We start from the raw sequence: 19927 nt of genomic DNA, 5'->3' as shown, positions 1-19927 counted from the left end.
AAGTCCTGCGAGGTGAAATTTCCTGAACCTGGTGGGTCCTGCAGCTTTGGTGTTTACTCGTGTGGTCATCTAAATAGATGACATTGGAAACAAGTCTGATCAAGGGTCTCATAAAATTCTTTGGTTGCTAACTCACTTGTGATATTGTCATTTAATTGATAGAGGAATGCGCCCTGAAGAGCTCTGTCTTCTCCACCACCAGAATCCAAAAATTGATGGAGAAGTCAGCCACACTTTGCTTTCCTTCCCTAGTTCCTTTCACAAACACACACGCTCAGGGGGCTCCGATGGAGTGGATCATGGCAACTAGGTGAGTGGGGCCAGCAAAGCTGATTCAGTGGGTGGATCTAATTGTGCACCTGGAGCAGTTGGAGCCTGACAGACACCAGGAGTGGTGTGTGAAACTGTGGAAACAGACTGGATGTCAGGGTCTGCGGAGGCAGACCATGCGGAAACGTGTGTGGTGGACCCAGGTGCGAACACAGGCGAGGATGCAGGAGTGGATTTAAACAAAAGCGAGCCGTTTATTATGGCTGATGAAAAGGAACAAAACAGAGTGAAGGCAGCATAAGAGTAACCGTTCAAACGAAAACCTAAACTGGAAATAAACTAAGGAAAAGCTATGGCTTGGAATACGGAACACAGAGGTGGTAACACAGACGACGCGACACAGACTGTATGAAACACAGAGACTAAATACACATGAGGGATGATCAGGGGAAGTGGATGCACACGGGGAACACTGATAATCATAACAAGACACGGCAGGAGTGAACGTAACACTGATGGGAGATGGGCAAAGTAAAACAGGAAGTACACAGAGGTTCAAACAGGAGGGGAGAGAGCACGGGGAGAACGGCTGGGGAAAACATAGAATAAAACACAAAGAGAGACGAGGGCTCATAAATACACAGAGGGGCACACAGGGGGTGAGAGTCACGAAGGGAAAACACATAAGGAACAACGTAACAGATCAACCCAGGAAGCATGGCCTAAATAAAGAACAAAATACAAAAATACATGAAAACTAAGAATACTGGGCCCACATGGCCCAGGACCATGACACTGGAATTGTCCAAAACACACCTGAAACGTTCTACTTGTTTCTACTAAGTAGTCCTGAAGTTCTTTGCCCAGTTTGAGACCACCCCTCCCTGCACCCCCTGCACCTATCACCGTCTGTAGTCATGGAGTGAAGAGCAGATAGTTTCTCAGTACATCAGAGAATGCCTGCCCTCCTCTCTCGACTCCCAAAGGTGGGACCAAGTCACTGTTTGCAAGTCTCAAGTCTTTGTCCTTGGGTCTGGATTGACACATCACAAGTCAAGTCTGAAACTTTGAATTTCAAGTCTTTTTTCTTTTAACAATGTTGCAGGTATATGTTAAATGTAAGTAACAGACCATGTGTTCTTTTTTATATCTGTATTTATCTCAACACATGATGAAACAGGTGTGACTGAACCCACAAAATATACACAAAGTCATTCTGAAATTGCACCTCTATATTGGTCAGCTCAGTTAAACTTAGCTGCAAGAATAGTCTTCCTTTAAACTATAATTTCACAGAATAAACATTCAATGAAAAATACAAAAGCAGAACCTGAATGCACAGGAATGTGCACTTTAAGTCATTTCAGTTAACTATTCTGCGTTGCATTTCCAAAAGACCAAACCATCCAAAAGTCTGTCAGTCATTTGTGCACGATGAGGCCATAAAATGATGCTGCCATAGCTGAAAACTCGCTCCACAGCAGCTCTACATGCAGGCACTGCCAAAACTCTGGTGGCCACATGAAACAGTGAAGGAAGAACAAGAGGGTGCTCTATCCATCAGCAGTATCCAGGTAGTGACTTAGCTGCAGCACTGGACTAGTCCCTGCATCCTTCTTCGGCCTCTTACAGGAAGCAGCAGAGTCCTCCGTCTTCACAGTCCTCTGATGTTCCTCACCAGGAGTCACAGGTTTGCAGGATCTGCAGCATCTTGCAGGATCAGATCTGACAAAACAAATCAACAACAGCAAAAGAGCCCTTATTAGAATTTTAGACAAAAAAAATACAGAAAAAAATACACACTAAATTTAGTCTCTACCTTTAACTTTTTGTGCCACCTCTATCTTTATGTCCCGACAGCCCAACACATGGTGTTCCACCCGTAACAGAGAAACTGAAGGATCCAAAGCAGCTGCTTTGAGCTACACTGGATCTGAGGGGGCAGTGATCTTCTGCTCTAGCCATTCGCACACGATAAAGATTCCAAGAAATCTTTTGTTCACAGACGCTTGGAGACTCCTGACCAGACCCTTCAGGAAACAGACTTGAGGCTTCAGTTTCTCCAGGTGGTGATTGAGGGACAGCATGGATGGAACAACATCACTGATCGTGACTATTTTCTCACTTTGTGTCAAATCTGTTTCTTCTCCGAAAGGCTTCTAGATGTCCACCATCTCGTTCAACGGGTTCCACTCTGTTAAAGGAGATGAAGGAGTTTTCAAACGAAAACGCATCGTTTTCTCTCCGTTTCATCTCCCGTCCACACTGAGACGGCGTTTTCGCTTATGGAAAACGTATCATTTTCAGCAAAAGATTAGTGTGGACGTAGCCTATTTTGTCAAGTCATAAAATGAATGAGTCCAAGTCATGTGACTCGAGTCCACACCTCTGTCAACCCCTATCAGTTTGCATTACCCTTCACACCCGCTCCCGGATCTAAGCTTTCTCCACCAACCAGCCCCAACCTGTCAGGCCTCCACCTCTCCCCTCAACTGTCACTCAGCACCAGATCTCTGCAGGGCCACATTCTCAGCTACCCTACTGGACGCCTGTAGCTCTATAACTGTACAACAACACGCCCAACTAGTGTCATCGTGTAGTATGCCAATGAAACTGCTGTGGATGAGATAGAGCTCCAACAATTCTATTCTATTCTCTAACTGTAAGTTTAACACATGGAGTCACTTCCAGATCTCTTATTTACTTACTTTGGAAACAGGCCCATCCTGGTCATGAAAACATTTGTTAGTCACTTGCACAGTCACTTTGTGTGTGTGTAATAATGGTACTTCCTAACGAGTTGATGCAGTATTTTTGTTAAAAAGTGATATAAAGCTGATAGTCTGCACTTCAACCACATCTTGACCGTTTGATTTGAAATACATTGTGATGGTATAAAAAGAAAAATGAGTTATGGAGCTAACTTTATTTAACCCCATCAGTGTGTCAGAGCTGCAGTCTCTGGCATTTTAACAATAACTAAATTTGTTAGATAGATTCCTTTTTAAAATACATTTTAAAGCATTAAATTGGCTTTAGAGCCAACCTGCTCTGACAGTTTTGCCACAAAAAGAAGAAACTGGGCCATTGTACAGAATAACTTAGACGTGTTGTTTCTAATACTATGACAATGTGTTGCTGCTGTGTGTAAACAAACTCTCACGCCATTTTTCTATTCTCCCCTCTCCGCGGTATTTTATCTGGAGGAAGTGAATACATGTGTTTCTAATTGTGCTGGAGGTTGAAGCCAACCAGCCAGTCTCCTGCTCTGATCATTTCCTACAGTCTGGTACCATAAATAAGGAGAGAGAGAGCTGAGGTGAGGGGAGCGTTTTCTCCACGGCTTGTTTCACTTCATGTCTCATTTCTGGAAGCTGGGATGTTTCAGACAGACATCAAAGAGCTGTGGCTGTTCCCGCTCAGCTTTTTGTCTTTTAGGCCGCCCATATGCTGCTCACGCTGTTCTCCTAACATAAATCAAGGGAACGTGTCCCTGCTGGATGTGCAGGATGGGGTTGGGGGTTGGGGTGGGAGGTGTTCACCAGGTCTCACTTAATGCCACATTTCATTTCCCTGGTTCTCTACAATGGTGGTGGACAATGAGAAAATGAGGACTTTACATGACCCACGGAGTAAAAACGACCTCATGTGAAATATGCCGTGTAGACACTGAACTCTAAGAGAAAATATATATATTATATAATATATATATATTTCTATAATATATTTCTATAATATATATATTATAGAAATATATATATATTATAGAAATATATATATTATAGCTCAGTCATTGCCTGCTATCTTTACTCACTGAAACCAGTCAAGAGATTTTCATCCTGTCCAGTGTCATAAAATGCTCTCATGGCTCTGGCTCGTCAATGAAACTGAATTCAATTCTAACTCAACTGATGAACACAGACGAAAACTGTATAGAAGAGAATACAATGCATCGTGCCTTAAAGCTGTATTATGGATGGGACAACTCCTTTGGTTGCAAAAACCCATTTTGGTTGTACAGAAATCTATGGGAATATGTCCGTGTAGGTCCGAGTCATCCAGGTCATGGTAGTTTGAGGACCTTGTGAAACCGGTGTGTTCCTGCGTTGTGTCTGACAATGAAAAGTAAAAGAAACAAAGACCTCCAAGTCATTAACTTGCCCACTCCAGCTCTTACAACCAAAGGCAAACAGTAGGGAAGAGGGTTAGCTCAATCCACCACAACTCCCAAGCTACCCAGAATTATCTATTCATGCTAGCATTAACTGTGCCTATAACACATATGCAGTGTTGGGGAGTAACGGAATACATGTACCGCCGTTACGTATTTAGAATACAAAATATGAGTAACTGTATTCCGTTACAGTTACCGTTTAAAAAGGTGGTATTCAGAATACAGTTACTTTGTTGAAATAAATGGATTACACTGCGGTACTTTCCTGTTTCATTTTGTCGCGGGTCAGGACTGTTTGGGTTTTGTTTGACAGCTACGTTCTTTCGTTCCAGGCGGCAGCGTTACGGTTGCCATGGTTACAGGGCGACGCTCTCTCTCTCTTTCTGCGACTGTGTGTTTCCTGGGTGAGAGAGCGCCTTTTCGTTGTTGTTGTTGTGCTAAGCTAACAGGCAGAATGCTACAAGCATAGCTCTAAAGAATGTAGCATTATGGGCAGTGTAGTCCGTGCTGCAGGGAGAATGCACTGCCATACACGTTATGTGTCTGTGAGCGCGAGGAGGGAGAAAAAGGCGAGTGGAAAGGTACGAGTTGTCGTCGAGGAAAAACGGGAGCTGGAAGCATGTAAATATAATAATAACCACTGCAGCCAAGAAGAGAGCCTGACGAGCCCAGTTGTAAGTAAGCTATTAAGACTCGACTGTACACCGTGTTCGTGTTTTCCTCCGAAAACAATAAGTTCCGTTGGAGCCTTTCAACGCCTCTCTCTGTCTCTCGCAAGAAAAAGTGACCCACACAACAAAATAAAGCTATTTTTCGGCTATGAGCCGACAGGGACCCCGCCGTATTAGTCAGAGGTCCCTTTACTACAGTTCGGAGTCGCGGACCTTCAGTAATAGTAATAAATCACACAGCAATAGTACATTCACGTTGTTGTAAAAAGCATGATAATATATTAAGTAATCCAAAGTATTCAGAATATGTTACTGTCATTGAGTAACGTAACGGAATACGTTACAGAATACATTTTGGGGCATGTATTCTGTATTCTGTAACGGAATACATTTTAAAAGTAACCTTCCCAACACTGCACATTTGTGGCACACACCTACTACACATTTACAGCATCTAGCAAAGACAGGCACAATGATGACAATAATTGAACTAAAGACACACAATCAGAAATATCAGGGTGGCTAAATATACATTATATGTGTGTTGTACAGTGTCTGGAAAGAAATGACACCCACCTCTCCCACAGGGGAACTGTAGAAAAGGGGAGAGGCCAAAGGGGTACACTGTATTTATAGGGTTGCACCAAAGAAGAAGAAGAGCAATGATGAGGGGCTCCAACTGATAATGAACATAACTACAGGCTTGAAGGTCCTAACAGTCAGGTATAACAGGAACGGTTTTGGGTCTAGAACACGTTTTGTGTAATTATAACAATATGTAATTTATGGCCCGGTTACACTTGGAAAGAAAGCGATTGAAAGAAAGTGGTAGAGATTCTCAGGTATTTAAACCCTAGTGGGAGTTGTTGACCCACTGTTGACCATGTGTCTCATTACTTGAGCCAATGTGCTGAAAAATGTATGAGAGCTTGCCTTACCCCACCATGGGACCTTAACAGGTCACATGATGAAAAGTGGTAGAGATTCCCTTAACAGGTCACGTGACCTGTTAATGCAATTCATTCGTGCTTGGAGAAAACTCTGCCGAGTTTCTCTGATAAACCTGCTGCATAAGAGATGACAGTGTTGTTCTGTTTGTCCTTCCGTTGGTGTCTGACCTCTGACCGTGCACCTTCACTGATTTGATGAAGGCCACGTGTTTTATGAGCTTTACTCATATGTGTTCCTTTTCTTTCCCATTTGTCTTAGAGGGAACATATTCTGCCCGGGTCCCGATCACCCCAAGTTTGTATTCCAGAGAATAATGGTAGTATGTACTGGTCTGTGTGTGTGTCTGTGTGTGTGTGTGTGTGGGGGGGGGCTTCTGGTAAAGTTTAATGCTGAGGCTTCCAGCCTCCTCTGTGTGCAGCACATTTCAGAAACAGCAAATTATTTTCAAATATATTTTCTCTGGTGATGTTTCTATCATCTGAGCTGATGTGAACTCTGAAGGCTTTTACCTGTTGTGTTTGGATTTTGACCGGGTGTCATCCAGATATCGGTACCAGTGTACAGGTGCTGCCTCTTGATCCTTGGCACCCTGTGGATCTGTGAGCTCAACTAACACTTTCCTGTTAGTAGACTTCAGTTAGTAGTTTCAAGTCACAATCATTACTAAAGGATTCTCATTTTATAAACTATGGTCCTGTTAAATTTGAAAAGAAGACTAAAGTATTCTTCAAAACAGGAAATCAATTGTGTAAAAATATATAGAAAAACTGTAAACCTTCTTGTAACAAGGAAAAATCAGTGGTTCCTCAGTTACTGTGTTGAATTGTTTTCACATTTAGTAATCAATAGCGAGTAGTTGTGGTGGTCAGCAGGTCACCCAGAGGCTGAGTGTCCAATCTCCTAATGATCATTTTGTTTTGCCAGGTCACCTGTCTCCAAACAGTCATGAATAGTGACTGCTATTCAGAAAGTGATATTTGCTGTCTATAAACTGCAAGACAAACAACTGTCATCGAATGTATTACAGCAGACATATTGCAAACACACAGCAGTCAGTCTGAGGCATTCTGCACCAATGAACCAGACTTTGTCTCTGATGCATCTCCTTGGGGACACGACTCAGCTGGTTGCCAACTCGCTGTATTCTGGTTATATTCCTAAAAAAAAAAGCAATCTGAGCGTCATTTACAATTTCATTTGGCAGCAAATATGTCACTATAGTGACCTAGTAATCTATTCCAAATCTGTGAGGTTGTGGCTAGACACCAAAATCATTTCATGTGCATGTAATTACCACTGACTGTCTCGATCCCATTTTATCTATTTTACAGGTCAGAGTCACTCTGTGAGTGTTCATAGCCCTTGTTGCAGTCTTTCAAGCAACCATTTCAAAGGTGAACAGATCTCAAGTTGATTGCACACAGTTGCAGTTGTTTTGGTTGAGCTGTGGTCTTCGATCCCGGTTTTCTCCAGTGTGACTTTAGAATAAACAAATGGCAGCTGTCACAGTGGCCACATCACAGTTTCATATTCTATCCCAAAAGATCAACAGTAACACCCAAGTTTGAAAAAGAAAATTTTTTTTTAAAAAGTAGGTAAACTCGGGGTTAAACGAAAAAGAAAAATGTAAGTTAAGGATAAGTTCTATTGATACGGCCCGATATTACAAATCAGGAGGAGAGGAGGTTTAACTTGTGATGCCAGGCATGCTTCAGTTCTTCTGCTATTATGTAACCAGCTGCCTATGAATAAAACTTCCACTGAAATTCCACCGTCGTCACAGATCAAAGGCTCGTCCCAGCTTTCTGCTGCTGCTGCAGGCAATATGACTTCTTTTCTCCTCCCACTCTTCATCCATGTGTGACAATTTGACAGCCACAACTGTTAACTCTGTGTTTGTGTGTCTGAGCATGTGCGTGAGTGTGTGCGTCAGGTTGGTGTGTGTGTGTGTGTGTGTGTGTGTGTGTGGGGGGGGGGGGGTATATCCTCCAGTTTTCAGCTCCAAGTGTTATGTTTCTAAACTTTGGTTGCTTTTTTTGTCTGTTGTTGTGTAAGAGCTGCAGCCCACACAGCTGAGCGGAGAGCCAAGAAAACCACCAGTAATCAACCCCAGGACGAGTGCATTTGGGTCAGGGTTACTGCTCAGCACTCATGACCAACACTGGTATTTGTAGCACTCATACAGTCAGGGTTAATAAGGGAACAGTGTTTGGTGACACTTGTTAGAATGCAGTGTCATTGATGAATGCATATGAAACGAATAAATGGCACTGTCATGGAGAAATGACTTTGAGTTGAACCCGCTGATCTTTTTCTTTTCACAGATGCACGGATAGATCTACAGGCCAATCATTTATTTATTTATTTATTTATTTCATAAAACAGCACAGACATTGAACAAGACAGATAAGGACGAGGAGACAGAATACTGGAAACAATGAGTGGAATAGGAGGGTAGGAGGGATATAACGATGTGTGTAGCGCATGTGCTATGTGAGGGTTTAACTATATTTAGTCATCACACAAAAGATGGAGCAACATAAATGCTAACAGTCACAGTAATGAACTAAAAACAAACATGATGGTAACATGACTGGTACCTACAGAGCACTTCAACTTTGACAATATCCCAAATACCACCAGCTGAAATGCAATGTTTGTGTTTCAAATGGAAGTAGACTCACTGTTGTACCTCTCACCTGACTAGGGATGGGTATCGTTTAGGTTTTATCCGATACCGGTGCCAAACCGGTACTTTTGAAACGGTGCCGGTGCTTAAACGGTGCTCGAACTGGTGCTTAAACAATGGAGAACACAAACTTTGTCCAAAAACCTCTTATGTTTTTATTTTTAGAAGTCTCTTTTTTTCTGCAAAATGATAACCAAGTTAGCCTTTTCTGTTGATACAACATACCTCCTTTGGTTGGAACCAGTGCTTAAACAATGGAAAACACAAACCTCTCATGTTTAGCTGGGGTTTTTTTGTATAAAGGTAACAATGTTAGCCTTTTCTGCAGCTATAGGGCATATATGGTATCACTCTATCAAACAAGAAGACAGCCGCATGTAACTACGACCGTGTTTGCTAATTCACCTTGCATGCATTAATGTAATAACGTGTTTAGCCTTATCAACGTAAATTACACACGAACAACATTAAGCTACTCACGCAGAGAAGAACGGCTGCTGCTGCATCATCATCCTCATCATTTCTGCTACACTGGCAGGGCTAGGGGCCAGGACTCTCCTCTTCGTGTTTTTGGGGGAATGTTGCTAACTCCGGGTCCGATAACAGGCAACCCACCCGCAGTAGATGTGCTCGGTGTGAGGTCTCGCAGCAAGCTATCAAATACGGCGCATTTCTCGGCTTTAAAAAAACGCTATGCGTCGCCAGGTGTTTCATCGGATTCGAGGTTTTACCTCCTTTGCACAATATCACAGTATCACCTTAAAGCACTTGTTGCACCAAAATGTGCGCTGCTTTTCGGTCTGGTTACTACCGTTTATGTCAGAACCAGTGCCATAATGGCATATATATATGCATATATATATGCTGACTATATACATATGTATGTGTGTGTGTATATATGTATATATATATATATATATATATATAGCAGCTGGATAGCGTAGTGGTTAGACTACACGCCTTTGGAACAGAGGACAGAGGATCGCAAGTTCGATTCCTGCCTGGGGCATCTGTATCCAGTAAGGGTCCTAAGGCTAGACCCCCTATGCTAAGCAAGCCTACCGCAGACATGAGCGAGACAGATAAATATGAAGGCATGCCGGCTCGGACGTCGCCCGGATCAACAAGGTCCGCGTCAGGTGTTGAGGAACCAGGGCACCCTGACGAAAAGTGGGCTACTGGAACAAGAAGGCATCGGTGGGCAAGAGACGAAAACAGGGCGTTGTTGGAATGCTACTACGCAAGTAACCCCGGCGGAAGGGGCTACATGAATAGGATTACCGACACTAACAAGCTGATCTACAATACGGCAGCAGTGATCAGTGAGATGCTTGGCTACAAGTTGAACAGCGACAAGGGGCAGTACCCTCCATGGAGAAGGAGGCTAGAGGGCAAGATCAAAGTAGCACGGAGGGAGGTTAGCCAACTAACGGAGTTGCAGAAAGGTGCGACAAATAAGGTGCCTAAGAAATACAGCAAGCTGTCCATACCTGAGGCCTTGGAAACTGCCAAGCAAAGACTCACAGCCAGCCGCTTGAGGAGGTACACCAGAGAGATAGAAGGCAGGAGAATAAACCAGCTGTTCTCCACAGAACCAGCAAAGGTGTACTCTCAGTGGCAAGGGAACAATAAGAGAACAGCACCACCAAGGCTGGAGACGGAGCAATACTGGAAGAGCATATGGGAGAAGGATGCAACCCATAACGGCAATGCTCAGTGGCTAGAGGATCTGAGGGCAGACCACAGCGACCTCCCTGAACAGGGTCCAGTAACCATCACAGTGGCAGATATCCAAGAAAGGGTCTCCAGTATGAAGAGTTGGACAGCACCAGGGCCCGACATGGTTCACGCCTACTGGCTGAAGAAGCTGACTACACTCCACGAGCGTCTGGCAGCACATATGAACCAGCTGCTAGTTAACGAGAGACACCCGGAATGGCTAACCAAAGGTCGGACGGTCCTGATCCCCAAGGACCCCAAGAAGGGACCGGTCCCCTCCAACTACCGACCAATAACCTGCCTCAGTACTACATGGAAGCTCCTGTCAGGCATCATATCGGCTAAGATGAACAGGCACATGGGTCAATACATGAGCGGGACACAGAAAGGAATTGGCAAGAATACCAGAGGCGCAAAACACCAGCTACTGGTAGACAGAACAATCAGCCGAGACTGCAAGACCAGACTGACCAACCTGTGCACTGCCTGGATTGATTACAAGAAGGCCTATGACTCAATGCCCCACAGCTGGATACTGGAATGCCTAGAATTGTACAAGATCAATGGGACCCTAAGAGCCTTCATCAGGAACTCAATGGGGATGTGGCGTACAACACTAGAGGCCAACTCCAAGCCCATAGCACAAGTCACCATCAAGTGCGGGATCTACCAAGGAGATGCTCTGTCCCCACTGCTGTTCTGCATAGGCCTGAACCCCCTCAGTGAGATCATTAACAAGACTGGCTACGGATACCGACTACGGAACGGAGCAGTTGTCAGCCACCTCCTGTACATGGATGACATCAAGCTGTATGCCAAGAGTGAATGAGACATCGATTCACTGATCCACACTACCAGGCTATACAGCAATGACATTGGAATGTCGTTCGGACTGGAGAAGTGTAGTCGGATGGTAACAAAGAGAGGGAAGGTAGTCAGATCTGAGGGGATTGAACTACCAGAAGGCAACATTGCAGACATAGAGGACAGTTACAAGTACTTGGGGATCCCACAGGCAAATGGGAACCATGAAGAGGCTGCTAGAAAAGCTGCAACCACCAAGTACCTGCAGAGGGTCAGGCAAGTCCTGAGGAGTCAGCTGAATGGTAAGAACAAGATCCGGGCCATCAACACGTACGCCCTGCCCGTGATCAGGTACCCTGCTGGGGTAATAGGCTGGCCAAAGGAGGAGATAGAAGCCACTGACATAAAGACAAGTAAGCTCCTTACCATGCATGGAGGGTTTCACCCCAAATCCAGCACCCTGAGGCTGTACGCTAAGTGGAAGGAAGGGGGCCGGGGACTGGTGAGTGTCAGCACCACAGTCCAGGATGAGACAAGGAACATCCAAGAATACATTGGGAAGATGGCCCCAACTGACCGAGTGCTCAGTGAATACCTCAGGCAGCAGAAACCCAAGAAAGAGGAGGGAGACGAGGAACCATCATGGAAGGACAGGCCCCTGCACGGTATGTAACACCGGCAGATAGAGGAGGTGGCTGATATCCAGAAATCCTACCAGTGGCTGGACAAAGCTGGACTGAAAGACAGCACAGAGGCACTAATCATGGCAGCACAAGAACAAGCTCTGAGCACAAGATCCATAGAGGCTGGGGTCTATCACACCAGGCAAGACCCCAGGTGCAGGATGTGTAAAGATGCCCCAGAGACAATCCAGCACATAACAGCAGGGTGCAAGATGCTAGCAGGCAAGGCATACATGGAACGCCATAACCAAGTGGCCGGCATAGTGTACAGGAACATCTGTGCCGAGTATAACTTGGAAGTCCCGAGGTCAAAATGGGAGATGCCCCCAAGGGTGGTGGAGAATGACCGAGCTAAGATCCTGTGGGACTTCAAATTCAAATTCAAATTCAAATTTTATTTGTCACGTACACAGTCATACACAGTACGATATGTAGTGAAATGCTTGGACAACTGCTCGTGACCTAAAGAAAACAAAAAAGGAAAAGGCTATGAATAAGATAGGAAATAAATATGAAAAATTAAAAAGGGTAAAGGGGTCTTTCTGTGTGGAGTTTGCATGTTCTCCCCGTGTTTGCGTGGGTTCTCTCCGGGTACTCCGGCTTCCTCCCACCGTCCAAAGACATGCAGCTTGTGGGGATAGATTAATTGATTAATCCAAATTGTCACTAGGTGTGAATGTGCGAGTGAATGTGAGTGTGAATGGTTGTCTGTCCCTATGTGTTAGCCCTGCGACAGACTGGCGACCTGTCCAGGGTGTACCCCGCCTTTCGCCCTATGACAGCTGGGATAGGCTCCAGCGCCCCCCGCGACCCTGAAAAGGATAAGCGGAAGCGAATGGATGGATGGATGGATGGATGGTAAATTTAACTGGGAAGAATAAGATAAAATATATAAATTAAAGTTGAAAATAAAATAACTGTACAACAAAATACACAATACACAATATAGAACTATATAAGAATGTATGAAGAAATCTAAATCTAAATAAATATATACACAATAACAGCAGCTGTACAAGTATTAACCGGAAATGAAGAATATAGTGACCAGTGTTGTGCAAAAACAATGTCCAGAAAGTCCAGTGTGTGTGTAAGAACCATATGTGTGGGTCAGTACTGTGTGGTGGTGTGATTGAGAGACCGTATCGCCTGCGGGAAGAAGCTCCTCCTCAGTCTCTCTGTGTTGGTCTTCAGGGAGCGGAATCGCTTTCCTGACCTCAACAGAGAGAACAGTCTGTTGTTGGGATGGCTGAGGTCCTTCACGATCTTCCTGGCCTTGGTCCAGCACCGCCTGCTGTAGATTGAGTGCAGGTCAGGGAGCTCGGAGCGGATGGTGCGCTCAGCTGACCGCACAACCCTCTGTAGAGCTCGTCTGTCCTGCATGGTGCTGTTCCCGAACCAGGTTAAGATGTTTCCCGTCAGGATGCTCTCTATGGTGCACGAGTAAAAGTTCATGAGCACCTTGGAGGGCAGTTGGAAGTCTCTCAAGCGTCTGAGGTGGTAGAGACGCTGACGGGCCTTTTTCACCACGGTGTTGATGTGACAGGACCATGACAGGTCCTGCGTGATGTGAACTCCGAGGTATTTGAAGCTGTCCACTCTCTCCACTGGGCACTCGTTGATGACGGGGGTCTGGTAGTTCCTCTCCTGCTTAGTGCTGAAGTCCACTATCAGCTCCTTTGTCTTACTGACGTTTAGAAGGAGGTTGTTCCTCTGGCACCAGTTCTCCAGATTCCTAATCTCCTTCAGGTAGGCCGTCTCGTTGTTATCAGAGATCAGGCCCACCACGACGGTGTCGTCAGCAAACTTGATGATGGTGGTGGAGCTGGTAGTGGCCACACAGTCATATGTGTACAAAGAGTACAGCAGGGGGCTCAGAACACACCCCTGGGGGGCTCCAGTGCTGAGAGTGGTGGAGGCTGAGACATGTCCGCCCATCCTTACTGCCTGTGGTCTGCCAGTTAGGAAGTTGGAGATCCACTGACACATAGATGAGCTGAGTCCCAGATGCTCCAGCTTGGTGGTGAGTGTGGAGGGAATTATGGTGTTAAATGCAGAGCTGTAGTCTATGAAGAGCATTTTAACATAATTCCCCCTTCTAGTGTCCAAGTGAGTGAGTGATGTGTGGAGGAGATGAGAGATGGCATTGTCTGTGGAACGATTTGGACGGTAAGCGAACTGTAGTGGGTCCAGTGTGTCTGGTAGTGAAGAAATGATGAAGTCTCTGACCAGGCGTTCAAAGCACTTCATCACTACTGAGGTGAGGGCTACAGGGCGATAGTCATTGAGAGAAGCAGGGTGGGGTTTCTTCGGGACAGGAACAATGATGGACTCTTTGAAGCATGTGGGGATCACCGACTGAGATAAAGAGATGTTGAATATCTCAGTGAACACAGGAGCTAGCTGGTATGCGCAGTCTCTGAGGATACGACCTGGGATGCCGTCTGGTCCTGCTGCTTTCCTGGTGTTCACTCTCTTGAAGGCTCTCCTTACTTCATGCTCGGAGATGACGAGCACGTTTCCGGTGCTGGCAGTATCTTCCTGTCTGCAGCCGTTAGCGCCGCTAACACTAGCATTGTTGGAGACCTTAGCTGCAGCCTCGAAGCGAGCATAGAAAGTGTTCAGCTCGTCTGCCAGAGTCACGGCCGCGTTCGTCATACCGGTTGTTGGTGCTTTATAGTCCGTTATTGTCCTTAGTCCCCGCCACAGGCTCCTAGAGTCACTCTGTTGGAGTTGTGACTCTAGTTTCCTCCCGTAGTGCTGCTTCGCCTCTTTCACCGCCCTCCGCACATTATATGACGCGGCTTTGTACGGGTCCATGTCCCCCGTTGTGAGTCCCGTGTTGTAGGCAGCAGTGCGGGATCTCAGAGCGTTGCGGATGGTTTTATCCACCCACGGCTTCTGGTTGGGAAACGTGATAGTCTTTGTCTCCACGGTATCATCCGCTAGTTTCCCGATGAATCCCACAACCGCTTCCGTAAACACGTTGACGTCATCGTCGGAGCTGTTTCTGAACATGCCCCAGTCTGCGTCATCGAGTGTGTCCTGTAACGCGGCCACCGATTGATCCGTCCAGCGCGCGACCTTCCTCTGAACCGGAACTTCCAGATACAGACGGACAAAATGGTGGTGGCTAACCAACCGGACATAGTGGTGGTAGACAAACAGAAGAAGACGGCCGTAGTGATCGATGTAGCGGTTCCGAATGACAGCAACATCAGGAAGAAGGAACACAAGAAGCTGGAGAAATACCAAGGGCTCAGAGAAGAGCTCGAGAGGATGTGGAGGGTGAAGGTAACGGTGGTCCCCGTGGTAATCGGAGCACTAGGTGCGGTGACTCCCAAGCTAGGCGAGTGGCTCCAGCAGATCCCGGGAACAACATCGGAGATCTCTGTCCAGAAGAGCGCAGTCCTGGGAACAGCTAAGATACTGCGCAGGACCCTCAAGCTCCCAGGCCTCTGGTAGAGGACCCGAGCTTGAAGGATAAACCGCCCGCAGGGGCGTGCTGGGTGTTTTTATATATACACTCAACAAAAATATAAACGCAACACCTTTGTTACTGCTCCCATTCCCCATGGGATGGACGTAGAGACCTAAAATTCATTCCAGATACACAATATAACCATCCTTCCCAAACAGTGGTCACAAATCAGTCCAAATGTGTGGTAGTGGGCACATCTGCTATATTGAGATAATCCATCCCACCTCACAGGTGTGCCACATCAGGATGCTGATCTGACATCATGAGTAGTGCACAGGTGTACCTCAGACTGCCCACAACAAAAGGCCACCCTGGAATGTGCAGTTTTTTGCGCTATTGGGGGTCTGGGGACCCAGAACCGGTCAGTATCTGGTGTGACCACCATTTGCCTCATGCAGTGCAACACATCGTCGCATGGAGTCTATCAGATTGTCAATTGTGGCCTGTGGAATGTTGGTCCACTCCACTTCAATGGCTGTGCGAGGTTGTTGGATATTCGTGGGAACTGGTACACGCTGTCGTATACGCCGGTCAAGCACATCCCGAACATGCTCAATGGGTGACATGTCCGGTGAGTATGCTGGCCATGCAAGAACTGGGACATTCTCAGCTGCCATCTGCCCTGAACAATGTGAACCATGATTCATCCGTGAAGCACACACCTCTCCAACGTGCCAGACGCCATCGAATGTGAGCATTTGCCCACACAAGTCTGTTACGGCGACGAGCTGGAGTCAGGTCAAGACCCCGATGAGGACGACGGGCATGCAGTTGAGCGTCCCTGAGACGGTTTCTGACAGTTTGTGCAGAAATTGTTTGGTTGTGCAAACCAATTGTTCCAGCAGCTGTCTGGGTGGCTGGTCTCAGACGATCTTGGAGGTGAACCTGCCGGATGTGGAGGTCCTGGGCTGGTGTGGTTACACGAGGTCTGCGGTTGTGAGGCCGGTTGGATGTGCTGCCATATTCTCTGAAACGCCTGTGGAGACGGCTTATGGTTGAGAAATGAACATTCAATGCACGGGCGACAGATCTGGTTGACATTCCTGCTGTCAGCATGCCAATTGCACGCTCCCTCATTGCTTGTGGCATCTGTGGCATTTTGCTGTGAGACAAAACTGCACATTCCAGGGTGGCCTTTTGTTGTGGGCAGTCTGAGGTACACCTGTGCACTACTCATGATGTCAGATCAGCATCCTGATGTGGCACACCTGTGAGGTGGGATGGATTATCTCAATATAGCAGATGTGCCCACTACCACACATTTGGACTGATTTGTGACCACTGTTTGGGAGGGATGTTTATATTGTGTATCTGGAATGAATTTTAGGTCTCTACGTCCATCCCATGGGGAATGGGAGCAGTAACAAAGGTGTTGCGTTTATATTTTTGTTGAGTGTATATATATATATATACACACATGTATATATATATATATGTGTATATATACACATATATCGTCAGTTGTCCAAGTACGCTAAGAAAGGAGTGGGAAGGCTGTATTTTTTGGATGAAGCTCCTCATTTTTTCTCATGCTATAAAAAAGAGCCTGCACTGCTCTAATAACAGCCTAGGCATAGTAGCAGAGAGTTTTCTCCTTCTTTCATTGTTAGTTGTGAACATCTGGTTCCAGGCCATGATTCGTGGAGAAGTGTTTTTCTCCTCCTTTTCTTTCCCAGTGATGATTGGGGATAGGATTGGTTTTGTGGGAAGGAGGGAAAAAAGTCTCTGGTGTCAATCAAAGGCTCATGGAAAGTTATCCAGTGAGCCAGGGCAGGATATGTTTAGATGGTGGTGGTGGTGGTGGTGGTTTGGAGGGTGGTGAGTGAGAGGAAGAGGGTTAAGTGTATATTCGTGAGGGGGGATGTTTGAGTCCAGGCGCTTTGCCAGGAGAGACAGAGAGGAAGGAGCAGGGATGAGGTGGTAATACTGAAAGATGGAAAAAAATGTGACCAGGCCTCAGATTTCAGGATGGTTTAAACTTATTTTCCTTTCTGTTTCCAAGGAACTCTTGCAGTACTTGTTTAACTTTGTGGGTTTTTCTTCATATCAGATGTATGGCTGAAACTGTTAGGGTTGTGTTTTTGGCGATTCAAACTCAGTTTAATCCCAAACTAAAAAATTATGACAAAAATCACGTCATTCTTAGTTTCCTTTTAATGATTTTACAACATATTAGTGATTTTATATGTTTGTATTTTTTTGATGATTCTTTTTTATTGCTTTTAGTGTTATTTGATATCTTTAAATTCTGCAGAGCATCACTCTAAAGGTGTTTTACATATCAAGGCATCAACAGGCGACACATATACATTTTGACTGACTGTAAGAGGAAAAGGGTAAAAAGATTTATTGTTTGGCAGTAATAGAATAGAATAGAATTCAACTTTATTGTCATTGCACATGTCACAAGTACAAGGCAACGAAATGCAGTTTGCATCCATCCAGAAAGTGCTTTAGCAATAATATAGATATATTACAGAATATGGATCTATTATTATGTTACAATGTACACGGTATGAAGGTATATTATGAATATACTATAAGTATGTACAGGCTATAGTGTATAAGCTATGCACAGGCTATGAAGAGGATATAAATATGGTTAAAAATATGAAACTATACAGATTGTAGATATACAATTCTGAGTATTAATAAACAGCTATAAAGAGTTGTAAACAGTTGTAGAACTATAATTATTGTATTGTAGAAAATTATTGTCTATACAGCATTTGAAGTTGATCTAAAATAATTAAGACTTTATTGTTCTTAGCTGTAACTCCTCCTTTAAACCTGAAGCGTTATGATGGAGCCAACGAGCTCAGCACGTGCTGAGGGTCAAAGCTGACACGAATCCTCCTCAAAGCTGCTAGTCTCCATTCTTGTTGGGCCTTATGAACTTATATTTACAACATTAGTGAATTTTACCGTTTCCTTTAACTGGATTATCAATGCTAACACGCAGAGCGAAGATTTTTATTATTTTTATTAAAAAAAGAAAAGAAGAAGAAAAAACAAGCTGAAGACAGTGGCTGGGGGAAGTGGAAAGGCTTTTTGAGTTCATCTCACAAACCCAGTGATGCTCAGCTTTGTTTTTGTCAAAGAGCCTAGCCAAGCACAGTGAGAGCTTTTTCCTCCTGCAGAGAAAACCCAAAGTGAGGAAGCGTCTGTGAGGAGGAAAGCCAAGCTTCCACTGTGGTCGACCTACTTTCACAGGAGCCAACATCCAAAGAGGGGAAAATGGCAGAAAATATGGAAAGCCAGCCTCAAACACTGCACGCAAAGCCAGGGCTCAAAGGTGCGTAAAGAAAGGTTTGAATTGCTCTAATTCTGGATGACTGGAGAGTCTGAAGACTTTCGGACATTTTGTTTGTACATTCCATGAGATGCTTTTGATTCCAGTTTAGTTTTTACTTCACCACACGGACTAAAAACACCGAGCCACAGCCAGAGGAAAATATTGGATCCTTTTTTCCAGATGGAACTGAATATAGGCTGTCCTCAGTTTTTCACTGTAACTGGGGAAGACATCGGAAAATGTTTCAGAGTGGTTTTTAAATCATAGTGAACTTTCACTGGCTCAACGAAACAGTGAAATAGACCATAAGGACATCTGCAGAGAGGCAGGTCGGACAAAGGTGATCCGGTTTAAGCTTTAGGATGCTTTAAAAGAAGAGCATATCCAATCGCACAACAAATCCAAATCTAACTTTCTGATGGAAGCAATTCAGAATTGACGTTTTTATTTAAAACTTCTGTAAATGATAGATCTTTAGAAATACGCTCTGAATAAGAACATGCATGACCTGCAGTAGACAACGGATGAAAACCTGGAAGCTTAAAGGTTTGAGGCCTTTAGTCATCGACCGGTTATGTTGGGACAGCTTTGTTTACATTCAGCTGGTGAGCAAAAGAAGAACAGGAAGAAGCTTTGGTCTTCATATGTGTTATCCATTATTCACATACCATTACACTTTAAGCTCACATGTTCTGGACGGTGAGTGTATCCACACAGAAACCCAGCTGACCACATGGTTCAAACAGAGACTACAGCCCTCTGCAACCAGCGTACCGCTGAAATGTATTCAGTTCAATGTATTCAGTAGATCCTACAATAATAGATACAGACGAAAACCCAACAATCATATGACCCCTTTTGAGCAAGCACTTTGGCGACAGTGGGAAGGAAAAACTCCCTTTTAACAGGAAGAATCCAAACTGGAAGCTGGTTCCACAGAAGAGGGGCCTGAAAACTGAAGGCTCTGCCTCCCATTCTACTTTTAAATACTCTAGGAACAACAAGTAGGCCTGCAGTGTGAGAGTGAAGTGCTCTAATAGGGTGATATGGTACTACAAGGTCATTAAGATAAGATGGGGCCTGATTATTTCAGACCTTGTATGTGAGGAGCAGGATTTTGAATAATGGATTTAACAGGGAGCCAGTGAAGGGAAGCCAAAACAGGAGAAATCTGCTCTTGGTGCAGCATT

General features: G+C 45.0%; 1 pseudogene; it reads right to left on the bottom strand.

The window, feature by feature from the left end:
• Positions 1–1638: 1638 nt before the first annotated feature.
• On the bottom strand, positions 1639–2444 carry LOC146571827 (uncharacterized; annotated as a pseudogene).
• Positions 2445–19927: the final 17483 nt, after the last annotated feature.

This window comes from Mchenga conophoros, linkage group LG6 (assembly GCF_057382185.1).
Source record: "Mchenga conophoros isolate Kocher_MC1m ecotype Shallow Benthic linkage group LG6, M_conophoros_male_GT1.1, whole genome shotgun sequence".
Taxonomy (NCBI): domain Eukaryota; kingdom Metazoa; phylum Chordata; class Actinopteri; order Cichliformes; family Cichlidae; genus Mchenga; species Mchenga conophoros.
This window is presented reverse-complemented; position numbering and strand designations above follow the sequence as displayed.